The following is a 14183-nucleotide window of genomic DNA, read 5'->3' as shown; positions in this document are numbered from 1 at the left end:
CTCACTTTCTCCATCTCGCCGCTCTCCTGCTTTTTTTTTTTTTTTTTAAATATATTTTATTGATTTTTTACAGAGAGGAAGAGAGAGGGACAGAGAGCTAGAAACATCGATGAGAGAGAAACATCGATCAGCTGCCTCTTGCACACCCCCTACTGGGGATGTGCCCGCAACCAAGGTACATGCCCTTGACCGGAATCGAACCTGGGACCCTTGAGTCCGCAGGCCGACGCTCTATCCACTGAGCCAAACCGGTTTCTTCACTCTGTAGGCTGGCTGTCGCCCAAACAAGGTGGATCCTGGAAGAACTAGGCCTTTGTTTTTCTGGTAAGAGTGGTTCTTTCTTCCAGCGCGACAACTCCTGAAAAATATTTGATCTTTCTCTGATTGAGATGCAGGCCATCATTGGAACTATGACTGCATCCAAAATAATTCAGAATGACAAGGGATCTACCTTCAGTGACACATATACATGCTCATTCCTATAGCTGTTGGCAGATTTTAATGATTACAGCCTTACCAGAACTCTACGGGCCAGAAGAGGATGGTTTCTCCAAAGAAGTGATACCGAAGCATAATTGACATACAGCCTCCCCTACCACCACCACCAGGTGCCAACAACGGGGGCACTAGCAGTCCAGTTAATGAACTTGGGAATTCAGAAGGCTGTTAATCATTTGCACTCCTCCCCTCAAATCCACTTAAATTTTTCAACACAAAGACATGGCTTGAACCAAACCATTTTCCTCACCATCTTCAATCTACCCTGTAGTCTGCATCAATTTTCATCTCCCACTTTCCTAGGATTAGTTTAAATCCTCTTTTTATTCATTATTCAAATTAGAAGTATTTTGTAGGAAACAATACAAGCTTTCATCTAACACAAATTCTTACAAAACTAACAGCAAACATGTTTGCAGTTTTCTTCTTTATTTCTTATAACATTGTATTAATAATTTTTTGTGTGTTTCCCCAAAAAATATCATAACATTTTTCAAGTGTAAGTTTTGCTTCCCTCAACATAATAATATGGCTGCCCACAGGCGCTGGAGAATATGTCTCTTTATTTACATTGGGGAGGGAGAGAAAGAGAAAGGGCGAAAAGAAACAGAGGAGAGAGGAGAAAAGAGAGAAGACAGAGGAGAGAAAAGAGAGAAGAGAAAATCTAGCTCAGTTTCAAAGATCTAAGCAAGCCTCTCTTCCTCTAGCACTTACCCAGTCAGTCAGTCTAACCCAGCAATTTTCAATCTTTTTCATCTTGTGGCAAACATAAACTAATTACTAAAATTCAGCAGCACACCAAATATATATATCTGACCAAAACAAAAAGGTATAATGTTGATTCATTCACACTGGATAGCTATTGTTATGTTAGCTGTTGTCATTTATTTGACAGTCTAAGGGACAAAAGGTCACAGTACATGGTTTGAAAATAGCTAGTCTAACCCATCCAAGATCCAATACCTGACCAGTGTAGAGAGAAGTATTTGATAACCATCAAGTGATTGATAGATCAATCACCTGAACTAAATTTACAGTAAAGGGTCAAGTATAAATACAATTAGAATGGACTGTAATGGAATTAAAGCATCTAATAACCTGGTTAAATGAAATTAAATGACTTATAGTTAATATATAAACCCCATTCAGTTGGAATCAAAAGGGAATATTTTGCAACTCAAATATTTTCTCATTGTTCTAGATCATGCCTCAAACATGATTTTATCCTAGATACCATACCTAATAAGAGGATGAAAGTGTTAGAAGAAAGAATATAATTTATTGTATATTGTCTCACCATAATAACTGGTGAGACAATATACAATAAATATACAATACTTCTCTAAAACATGGTATGACATACATTTCCCCAAAAGGAAAAATTTGAAACTGAATACATAAATATTAACTCAGAAGGTTTACCTTCATTTAAAATTTTTGGTCTTATATAATTTTTACAGCCAATATGTTGCTCTGAATTTTTCAATATTTACCTAAGTTAGGTAACTAAAGATTTCACTGTCTTTTCCTGTAAACTATGCAAAAAGTGAAATCTACACTAATAAAAGAATAAGATGCAAATTGACTGTACCTTCATGCTGTCCACCAGCCAATCAGGAGTGAGTATGCAAATTAACCCAACAAAGATGGTGGGTTAATTTGCATGCACAGGCGCTGAGTGGCTGGGGGCATGATGCAGGTGTTCCACACTGCCCCAGCTGCTCCGGGCCTCTGGGCAGCATGGGAAGGTGGAAAGGCGGCTCTGGCCAGAGAGAAGGCGGTGCCGGCAGCCAGGGGAAGGAAGGCCCATTCTTGCATGAATCTTCATGCATCAGGCCTCTAGTAATAGCATAATCTTCCATACTAGATGATCTAACTTTTAGTAAAGAGTCTGGAAGTTTGAATGTTGAATATGAAATGACCAAGACATTCTACATATACTCATTAATGATTTCATATTATGAATTAAAACACTAAAATAATTTATTTTAATTTGGAGAAGGGGCAATTCCAGCTCAGCTCACAAGGGAAGATTTATTTCAATATCTGCTTCCAGAGAGTGTTGTTATTCCTAGTTTACACATGAGAACCAGCTCTCAATGTTATCCTTAAAAATTAGTATTGTTAGCTATCTGAGTTTTAGGCTTTTGGGATAAATTAAATAAGATATTGAGTTAAAGTTTAAATTAAAAGAAGAAACTATAGAAGTATTTAAAAATTATAAAATACAAAAATGTTTGTTCATTTCACAAAATGTTCACATCATAATATATTTTATTTTTAAATATTTCTAACATATTTATGTGATTTAAGAATTAGGGTACTGGGGGCTAATAGGGAGGAATAAGGACATATATGTAATACCTTAATCAATAAAGAAAAAAAAAAGAATTAGGGTACTGTATTCAGATGACAAATATCCAGCATTCTACCCCTTTTAATATGTCAAGAAGAAATAGAAGCTATTTGCAGAGTTTAACCCTTGTATATCTACAGTTTTTTAAGTAAGCTCATGTGCACATATATATTTTGATCCCAGATATTTGAAATAATTCATGATAAACATTATAAAAGAAAACGTTTTCATCCTGAATGATATAGTTAGAGTTGAGGACCCTTATGTTTTCTTCACTTATTGCACCAGATTCTGCCAGGACTTTAGCTCCTTTCTAGAATAAACCCACATGAACTTTTTCTCACCATGAGGATATTATTAAATAAATAGCTGTCACTTTCTAAGCAGCATTGAAAAGGGAATTCTCTGAGTCAGAACGAAAACAATATCAAACAGCAGCCACAACACTTTTAGCTCCCAATCCAATAGCTCTGCCTTCTGGCTGAACTACACTGATAAATACGATCATGGCCAGGGCCCTTTTATCCCTAAGTATCCTCAAACAGCTTCGATTTTAAGAATGAAACAAAATGTTAAAGTAGGAGAGGTCCTATGTACTATTTACTCCAATTCTCCCAGTTTACAAATAGACAAAAAAGAACTCCCATGAACTGGTGTCAAATTCAAGCTGGAACCCAGTTCGCCTTTCTCCTCTGCCCCCACCCAAGGCTCTGGCATCACGCTGTTTTGAGGATGGCATCTCAGGAGCACTCGCTGTTCCCATCGTTTTTTCTGCTCTGCCAATCCCTTGATTCTGTAGTTCATGAAAATATGGTTTTGTCAGTTGCTGTGTTTTCTTGAATTATCCTTGGCAACTTGGTAAAATCATCTAAAAATGATTCTCCCACCACATATAAAGAAAAGGATTAAACAAAACACAAAGTTCTGGGTAGAAGAATTACAACTCCAAAGGGAATTAATTTGTATGGAGAAAAAAAGCTGCAACAAAGAAAAGAGGGTAAATCCAGTTTATTGAGGTCCATTTCAGGTGGAAATTATCTTCCTTTGATCATCAAAAGAGAATTTTTGAAAGGCAGTGACGATACTTACAGTAATGTTAGGCAATGTTTTTATTTATATGATGGCATTTGATCTTCAGATAATCTAATAGCCAAGAATTATTATTCACTTCATAATGAGTATATAAAAATAGAAGCTTAATGTTACTAACTGGCTCATTCTCATAAGAGAGCTAGTTATTATCAATGCTTGGATTTGAATCCAGGTGTTCCAACTCCAAATCAGAATTCCAGCTTTCTTGTTACTTTCAGATATCCATAAAATATACTGCACAAAGGCACACGAATTCACCCGTAATATAGTGAAAACATTTCCCCTATTATTTACAGTTATAAAATGTTTTTACATTCATTATCTAACTTGATAGCAAGGACAGCCCCATGAATTAGGCCAATTATTATTATGACTTCCATTTCATTAATGAGGAAACTTGGGGTCAGAAAGTTAACTGATTTCATGAAGGTCACACAGCAGCTATGTGACAGGAACATGCTTGATCGTCTGCTTCTCACTCTAAATTCAGCTGTTGGGGTTGCAGAGAAAGGCAAGCTGCCTACCAGTGAAAGCGCATATGCCTTCAAGAACATACGTGATTCTGAGTGTTTAATGATTGGTTACACGTATTGCTTTCCAATATCAGAGTTAATTTCTCCCTCTACCAAGGAATTCTTTTAAGTGAGCTATGCCTGTCATTTAAAATGCATCCCCAGAGATGCCCAGCATTCATCCAGGTTTAGGTAATGTGCAAACAATGACTTCAATAGTTAAATATTTGCTGCACAATGAATTCAACAACAATGTGAACTAGACAGACTAACCTCCAAACATTAGCTTAACCAGCACTTTTAAACTCCTTCCTTATAGATGTTATTCTGATGATTAAAATCTGCTTTCCTCTCATAGAACTTGTACGCATATATGCATAACCCATGGACACAGACAATAGGAGGGTGAAGGCCTGGGGCGGGGTTGGGGGTGGGCTAGAAGAGGTCAATGGGGGAAAAGAGGGGCATATTTAACACTTTCAACAATAAAGATTTGTTTTTAAAGTTTAGAAGAAAAAGAAGGAAATGTAAGCTCATTTTAAGCATGTTCTGCTATGGAGCTGATGTGTTATTTTGAGTAATCTCCATGTGTATGGTCATTGTATGCAATATGTTATATGACAGTAGCTTTCCATTTAGCAAATTAATTTTTGCTCTAATTCAATGGGGTAGGTAAATACTAAAATCTGCCCTTTTTATGAGGTGTTTTCATTTCAAGAGGCTCCGATTCCAAGAAAAATATGTATTTTGAAGTATAGCATAGATATTCTGGTTCAAAAATGGAATCACTTCCCCTTAAACCGTGTCTCTTGAATAATTATAGACTTGTGGTGACAGTAATTTTACTGAAAACATTTAATAGTAAGGCCTGAATTTTTAAAGTATTTCCATGTAAAGAGAAAAAACAATATGATTTTAAGATTGTTTTAAAAACAATATAGAGAATCCAACAGTGAAACTGAAATTCATAAGTTTGCTTCAAGGTTTTGATGTTGATGTTGAGCCGGCAGCAGGGGTGGGGGTTGCAATGGGGTGGTTGAATGGAAGGAAGGTTGTTATTAAATTGCATGTCCCTGGTAGTTTCATTCCCCTAAGGAATGTTCACAAACGTTGTTTCTAGTGGTGATACAAGTGACAGACTATAGTTTTCACATTATAAATTACCCTTGTTTTGTTAAAGCTTAAATTATTTTTATTAGCTGGTCACCTGGGATGTAAGAGTCAAGTTAAAACTTTCAGATAAGCAAAGCAGCTATTGAAATTAACTTTCTATTTATCCTTTCTACTGCACAATCTGCCTCTGCCTTTTTCTATCCAATCTCTCTTTCTTGCTAAATCACTCTTTACCATACAAAATATAAAATAAAGTGGCAGAACACTTGAGTTTTGAGAGATACCTTGCAAGCCCAAATAGATCCATTTTTCATCATGACAGGATTCTGCTTCTGATGGGGACTAGAGCAAGTGGTACTGCTGCCCTGTCCTACAGGACGTTAACCTCAAAGTTTCAACAAACTTCCCAGTGATGTGACGCAAGGAGTATGTGAATTTGTTCATAAAAGCATCTGAAAAAAACTTTGTTCCATGTTGTTAAAAACAATTTGTCCCAATAGTTAAACATGAACATTTTTTGAAAATATTTCATTTTTAGAAGTAATATTTGCTAATTCTAAAAACTGGGAAGATGTATAAAAGAAGCAAAAAATGAAATAGTATACAATACAAAGATAACTATATTTTGGAATGAATATATATACATATATTCATCATACATAGTCTTGTTTTTATTATTATACTAGAGGCCCGGTGCACGAAATTCGTGCACTGGGGGGGTGGGGGGGGTGCCCCTCAGCCCAATCTGCACCCTCTTCAATCTGGGACCCCTCAGGGGATGTCCAACTTCCAGCAGTAGGACATCCCTCTCACAATCCGGAACCGCTGGCTCCTAACCACTCATCTGCCTGCCTGCCTGATTGTCCCTAACCCCACTGTCTGCCTGCCTGCTTGCCCCTACCTTGATCTCCTGCCAGCCTGATTGCCCCTACCTTGCCCTCCCCTATCAGCCTGATCACCCCAAACTGCCTGTGCCTTGGCCCCCAGTCTGGCCTCCCTCTGGAAGCACCACCCCCATAACCCCAATGCTGCTGCCACTGCAGCTGGTTATGGCTGCCTGAGCCTTGGCCTTTGTAGCCACTGCGGCTTTGTCTGGAAAGATGTCCGGAAGACAACCACTCTAATTAGCATATTACCCTTTTATTAGTATAGATTTGGGGACCATTACAACCACGCAGAACTTGAAGAAAACACATGGCCCTGGTCAGTTTGGCTTAATGGAGAGAGCATCGGCCTGTGGACTGAAGAGTCCAGGTTTGATTCTGATCAGGGGCACTGGGTTTCGGGCTCAATCCCCAGTAGGGGGCCTGTGGGCGGCAGCTGATCAGTGATTCTTTTTTTTTTTTTTTTTTAATATATTTTATTGATTTTTCACAGAGAGGAAGGGAGAGGGATAGAGAGCTAGAAACATTGATGAGAGAGAAACATCGACCAGCTGCTTCCTGCACACCCCCCACCGGGATATGTGCCAGCAACCAATGTACATGCCCTTAACCGGAATCGAACCTGGGACCTTCCAGTCCGCAGACCGACGCTCTATCCACTGAGCCAAACCGGTTTCGGCTGATCAGTGATTCTTATCATTGATGTTTCTATCTCTCTCTCTCCCTCTCCCTTTCTGAAATTTTAAAAATATATATTTTTTAAAGAAAACACATGATCTTCACTTTGGGCTTTGTCATCTTACAATATCCTTTGTGCAGTGTTTTAACTTCCCTCAACTTTCCTTTACCCACCTTTAAAGTGCAATCTATTTTGGGGAAGATGATCAGGAAAGTGATTCCAATGGGTAGAAGTTTTTTTTGGAGGGGATGGGTCATGAAGATATTTAAAAATTGAGCATGGTGATGGTTGTACCACTCTGAATTTACTTTAAAAAACCAGTTCATTGTACACTTTAGGTGACATGTACAGTATATGGGTTATATCTCAACAAAGCTGTTCTTTTATTTCTTTTTAAATAAAGACCAGTCTTATAATCAGTTGCAGATGTTTTCAGAGGCCCCTCAAGATTTGCTCACCATGTCCCAAATCACGGCTGTGATTCCCAGTTGCCTCCAGTCCTGGTGGATCTGGATGGTGTGGTTTGCAAAAGAGAAGGTGGCAAGAGGCTTATGGAATTTCGACAACCCCATTCCCCCGGTCTCCTCATAGGGCACCAGGGCCATTCCCACTGTGCCAGCTCTGCTCCCTTTAACCTGTTGGGCAAAAGAATCCTGCGTGCTCTGGCCAGAAAGTGCATTCTTTCTTAGGTGGCCCGGATGCTTTTTTTAAGGTCGTTTTATGGATTCAAAAGAATAAACAGAGATGTGGGAAGCTTTTGTCAAAATCCTTTTACATGGTTCTTCCAGTCTCATGGGAAATGAGATGTGGCTCTGAATTCATCCCAAAGTGTGTCTTTGGGCAAAAGCACCCAGAACGGCACAACTCCTGCAGAATGCCCCACACACTTTGCTGTCAGGACTCAGGGGGGCTTGAGGGTGAGCGAGGCGGCGGTGCCAGCACAGGACCTGGGAGAAGGTAGCGCTTTCTACACTGCCCAGGCCACGTGGACTACAGCAGTACCCGCCCAGGTGGGCAGGGTGTTTCTGCTGTTTTGTTTTTGATCTGGCCTCCACCCCGTCAGCCACGGACCTGTGCCTGCACTGAGACTGAATGGTTTGATGGCCCTACTTTTTGGTGGACAGTGGATGCACTCCCAGAGACTGGCAGTTAGACTCTGGTGGCTTCTGAGTCCCTTGCGGGGAGAGCCCGGCCCTAGGTCAAGAACAGACTCAGGCGTCCTCGGCCAGGAGGCCTCCTTGGGCTAGGGGCCGCCACAGTTTGAAGGCTGGCCATGACCCCAATCCTGGTAGGGGTCTCCTCTGGGGTGCTGGCAGGCCTGGGCTAGGGCTGCGGGCGGTTTAGAGGCTGGTCACGCTCCTGATCCTGGTGGGGGTCTCCTCTGGGGTGCTGGCAGGCCTGGGCTAATGGCCGCCCTGGTTTAGAGACTGGTCAAGCCCCCGATCCTGGCGGGGGTCTCCTCTGGGGTGCTGGCAGGCCTGGGCTCTGGCGCCGCAAAGGGAGAGGTTCCTGAACCTGCTTCCCACACACCTAGGCTAGGATACATCTTGTAGGAGGCGGCTTCAATGCCGGGGGTCGGTGACCAGGTCCTCCAGAGCCTCGCTTTCTGGGCTGCAGTCCCACGTCTCCCAGTGCCCCAGCCTCGGATGCGCCCACGCAGTTGCCCCCACCACCAGCCACCTCAGCGCAGGCCACAGCAGCTAAAGCCAGCCCCTTGGAAGCCAGGCCACCACACCCACCACCGCTAGTAGCTCTCTGCTGCTCGCTCTCTGTGCCCTGTCCACTGGGGTGGGGGAGTGCTCCCAGCCCAGCGGCCCTCCCTCCCTCCGCAGCCTGGCTTGGGAAGCTGGCCTCATGCTGGGGCTACTATGCCAGCATGCCCACTCGGCTACTATGGGTGCGACACGGGCCCCACGGAGGCCATCCTGGAGAACGTGGACCCCAGCTCTGCATCCGGCTGCTGCAGATGGCCTCGGTGGTCAACTACCACCTGCTCCTTCCACTGGCCCCATTGATCCCTCTCAGCACCAGCCATTTAGGCCAGGGTGGCAATCGCCCAGGAACCCCGGCCCTGGAGCAGCTGGCTGGGCCCGGCCACGCCCCCCGGGTCCCTGATCTGGCCCCGGACCCCCGGGAGGCTTCTGGCTGTGCCCGGCCACGCCCCCCCGGGTCGCAATCGCTCCCCAGGACCCCCGGGAGGCTGCTGGCCGTGCCCAGCCACGCCCCCCGTCGCGATCCCGCCGGGGACCCCCGGGAGGCTGCTGGCCGTGCTGGGCCACGCCCCCCCGGGTCGCGATCGCTCCCCAGGGCCCCCGGGAGGCTGCTGGCCGTGCCCGGCCACGCCCCCCCAGGGCGCGATCGCTCCCCAGGGCCCCCGGGAGGCTGCTGGCCGTGCCCGGCCACGCCCCCCCGGGTCGCGATCGCTCCCCAGGGCCCCCGGGAGGCTGCTGGCCGTGCCCGGCCACGCCCCCCCGGGTCGCGATCGCTCCCCAGGGCCCCCGGGAGGCTGCTGGCCGTGCCCGGCCACGCCCCCCGTCGCGATCGCTCCCCAGGACCCCCCGGAGGCTGCTGGCCGTGCCCGGCCATGCCCCCCCGGGTCGCGATCCCGCCGGGGACCCCCGGGAGGCTGCTGGCCGTGCCCGGCCACGCCCCCCCGGGTCGCGATGGCTCCCCAGGACCCCCGGGAGGCTGCTGGCCGTGCTCGGCCACGCCCCCCCGGGTCGTGATCACTCCCCAGGACCTCCGGGAGGCTGCTGGCCGTGCCCGGCCACGCCCCCCCCCGTCGCGATCGCTCCCCAGAACCCCCGGGAGGCTGCTGGCCGTGCCCGGCCACGCCCCCCCGGGTCGCGATCACTCCCCAGGACCCCCGGAACTAAGAGGATTTGGCGCCGCCATCTTGGTTTTCTCAACGGCCAGATAGGCCACCCGGAGTCCCGCCCCCAGCCTCTCGCAGGCCCAATCATGGGCATAGCGGAGGTGCGGTCAATTTGCATGTTTCTCTATTATAATGTAGGATCATAATAATTGTCATGTTACATAACCATTATTATGGTTGCATAATATCCATGAATGAGTTTATATCAATATTGTCTATAATTAGAAAATTAAATAGTTTATATCCACATAGTTTTGTGCTTAATTTCATGCATAAGAATTTAATATTTCAGATTATTTCCTTGGTCATATTCCTAGAAGTGAAATTGACTGGTTAGAGAAAATATACGTATATTTTTAACATGACAAGAGTGTGATATTAGAGAAAATGTACATCATAGATATAAAGCCTTCTACACCAATAAAGTTCTGATATGCTATCACCCCATTAAATAATTAGCTTCCTCAAGTGGAAAAATCACACATTAGATTGTTACAAACATCCAGAAACCCCCATCAAATGTTTAATTATGGGCATTCTCTTATGAAGACTATTGATACATCACAGTGCAAACCTGAGAACTAAAATGGTTAGGCATCTAGATGCCATACAAAAATAAATAAATATTTTTATCCCAGGCATGTTATGGGGAAAGATGATAAGGATGACATACAGCTTTGCTTCACATCATTTAAAAAGGCCAACAAGTAAACTATAAAGAAAGGGCATCTAGTTCATTCAGTGGAGCCCTTTATATAATTAGCTGTTGTCCATATCAATATGCTGCCTTTATAGACCACAGGCCTTTCAGACATATGTCTGATCTGCTCTACACGTAAGGGGCTTCTGTCCCATGTGGGAGGATAAGCCCAGTCCCTCTTTCCCAATATAAAATGTGGCAGTCCTATGACTTTTAAACATATTTTAAGTACTTCCAAATACTTATTTTTAAACTTTTGTTTAGAAAAGTTTAAATTTAATGAATGTAATAATAAGTTTAAGGCCCAGATATCATGAGTGAATCCATATGTAGGAGGATCCCACATTTTAACTGTAGGCAATCTTGCTAGCACTCTTACCTCTCTCTGTTCTAGTCAAACTCCACAAACAAAGTGAAAAGAAATGACCAAGGTTATGATTTCTCAGCAAATCACATTCTAGAAATAAAATATGAAACCTTTCTTCCCAAAGTACTAAATGACTATATCACTTTATGAAAATGGTTTTGATAACATATTGAAGTTTAACAAAATAAAAATGCAGCACGTAAAAATGAGAGAAAAGCTATATGTGAAGAAAAGATCAGAAACGTATAATTCTGTTGTATCATCAAACTGCTACTTATAGAATATTTATGATCCTTGGTGTTGAATAAGTTTGGTATTCGAAGACCTATCTTCCACTTGGAATTGTAAGGTGCAATTATTACCCACCCCACTCGCTGGGGCAAATCAACACGAGAGAGCTAGCCAAACATTCTCCTCTTGCATTCCTAAAATAGTTGGAGCAAACCTCTTGAGATCCAATATCTGATTCTCCAGACTATCTTGGGAAAAGAAAAAAGGAAGTCAGAACAAAGTCATACATATTCTGATACAAAAATAAATAAACATGGTTTTAAAAATGAAGAGGAAAAAAAAGATGATGGACAAGGAAAAACATGCCCTTAGAACTATAATGTGTTTGGTCTTAAAAACTTTAAGGCAACCAGGGATTTTCATATCAAGATGTGAAAAATTCCTCACGGATGGGAAAAGATATAAAATGCTGCTTTGTAAGCATTCATTTTAACCAGAAAGGATTTTCTCAGACAATGGCAATACGCACTTGTGTGGCAAATGATAAAACAAATAGATCGCTGCTCAAGAATATTTTGCTACATTCATCTAGAGGCCAAAGCCACCAGGATAATGTCTACCCAGTTGAAACAAAATCTCTTGGTTTCAGAATGACCACACAGATAGATGTTATCCATCTGCTTGTGGGAAGAAGCTGCTTCACTCTGGTGACCTACTCCAGGGCTGTGGAACATGGGAACTCACCTAAACAAGCCTGTCCGGCTAACCAAGCTTATTCCTTGAACCTCCATTAGCCGCAATGTGTAAGCTTACTCCTCACCTCTGTCCACCTCCACAGTGTTTCTCACTCGTCTTCTCTGTCATGGCCAGCTGGCTCACTGGCATTGGCTCTAGCATGTTCACTTGCTTACTTGCCATCGTAGTAGGACACCTTCTTTTGTCTCCTTGGTTATTTCCAGGTCACTGTGCACCATAGGAAGGCAAAGGAGATGACACAGAATTAGGGATAAAGAAATGGAAGAAAAGTGTAGATTATGAAAACACTGGAGAACAATGAGCTCTGAGATGAGAATACATTACCTGCATTTTAGTGATTGTTAATTCCCTAAAGTCAGTAGGCACCATTTTAGTGCAGTTTCCAGAACACTAGTTCAGGGACCAACATCAGTCAATGACTCCATGGTTATTCTTCCACAAGAAAGCATATGAATGTTTATTACTGAGTAATTATAAAAATGATTGCTTTTCATCACTGATAGCATTTATGATTTTGTTTCACATATCCTCATTTTGTGCAGATGGGATGCCATGTGTGAGAGATACACTCTCATTTCTCAATTTGTCTTTAGCCTTTTACCCCATCCTCAGAGAAAAGTCATCATTGGTGGAGTGTAGAGTCCTGGGCAGGAGGGGAATGCGATGTCACAATACTCAGGGTGACAACGGCACCCAAACACTCGGAGAGAAGGAAAACTAGAATGCCAGCAGCAGGGGATGAGGGCAGGAAACAGACGCATGCCAACATTCTAACCATAGGAGGGAAGAGACAAAGAGTGATTCAAAAGGCAAGTCTTATCCAAAAGTAAGATTTAATTTAAAAATCTGAAAAATTTCATTATTCTGTAAAGAACAATATGTGAAAACATTGTCAAATTTTCTTGTTTTGAACAAGTGTGGGTGATATTTTGAAAACAGCAGTACTCTACTATAGCTGTTCTAGCGTACTATAAGAATTTTGTGGGTTGACAGAGTTAACATGCTTTAATACAAGACATGCATTCACTTCTTACTGGCAGAAGCAGGTTACATTTTTTGAGTTTTTAAAAGCAGCCATGTTCATGTATGTTGAGATCAAAAGTACATCCCAACTTGCTTACAATCAAATTCCACTTTGTTTTTAATTTCCCCTCTCCTTTCCCCACACAAAAGCCCTCTGCCTTGTCAGCTGTATACCATATTGAATAAACCTGTGTTGAAACAGTCACGTATTCTGTGAATCTGCTCCAAAATCTCCAAAGGTATTTTTTGTGTGGTTAATCCTCACCTGAAGATATATTTTTCCCATTGATTTTTAGAGTGTAAGAGAGGGAGAGGGGAGAGAGAGCGTGAGAGAAACATTGATGTGAAAGAGACACATAGTTCAGTTTCCTCCCACACACAACTCTACCCGGGCCGAATCAGCCTGCAACCCAGGCACATGCCCCTGACCGGAATCCAACCCAGACCCTTCAGTCCATGGGTCGACACTCTAACCACTAAGCAAAACCGGCCAAGGCTCCAACTTGCATGTGGCTTCCTCTCTGGAAAAGGCTATGTCTAATCCTCTGTCCATGTGCTTGTTTGAAGGTGACCCCTGAAACTCCCATCTCTCACCTTTGTCCTAATAGAAATTGTCTCCCCCTTTTACTAGATAAATGTCATCCTGATATGTCAACAGTTTAAACTATTCCTGTGCCTAATAGTTAGTACCCTTTCAAAAGTGCCATCCTGCATATGAATGAGGGCCTTTTGATTCATTGTATTACTTTGCTGGCCTTCTACAAGAATGAGTATCTAACTTCTATCACAGCAACGACCTGATGTTTTGGCCCAGATTAGATATAATAACCTGAGAGCAGGGATCATGCTTTGTCTTTGTATCCACAATTCATGACATTTGACAGTGATATGACCATGATGTTTATCAAGTGAATGCATGAATATTGACTATATATGCTTGGAAAGCATACCTTTAGTTGTTTTAGATATAATGCCAGGATTACCAAAGAAGGTAAGAATGCAATTTAACAGCCAATCAGAGCTAGTATGATACCAATAGAAGACAGGAATCACATTTTCCCCTCAATTCTTAATTTCTCAGAAAACCTAAAATAGTT

The 14183-nt window shown here is 43.0% G+C and overlaps 1 long non-coding RNA gene across 1 annotated transcript in view; it reads right to left on the bottom strand.

The window, feature by feature from the left end:
* LOC114230620 (uncharacterized) overlaps positions 1-12676 on the bottom strand; it is a 66524-nt gene extending 53848 nt beyond the window's left edge. The window contains exons 1-3 of the long non-coding RNA XR_003616556.2: positions 12388-12676; positions 12128-12270; positions 5856-6023 (exon numbers count right to left, since the gene is read on the bottom strand). This is a non-coding gene — a long non-coding RNA (uncharacterized LOC114230620). The remainder of the gene's footprint in view (positions 1-5855; positions 6024-12127; positions 12271-12387) is intronic.
* Between the last annotated feature and the right edge of the window lie 1507 nt (positions 12677-14183).

The sequence above is a fragment of the Eptesicus fuscus genome, chromosome 10 (assembly GCF_027574615.1).
Source record: "Eptesicus fuscus isolate TK198812 chromosome 10, DD_ASM_mEF_20220401, whole genome shotgun sequence".
NCBI lineage: Eukaryota > Metazoa > Chordata > Mammalia > Chiroptera > Vespertilionidae > Eptesicus > Eptesicus fuscus.
The sequence above is the reverse complement of the archived record's forward strand: the minus strand, read 5'-3'. Positions and strand labels throughout refer to the sequence as shown.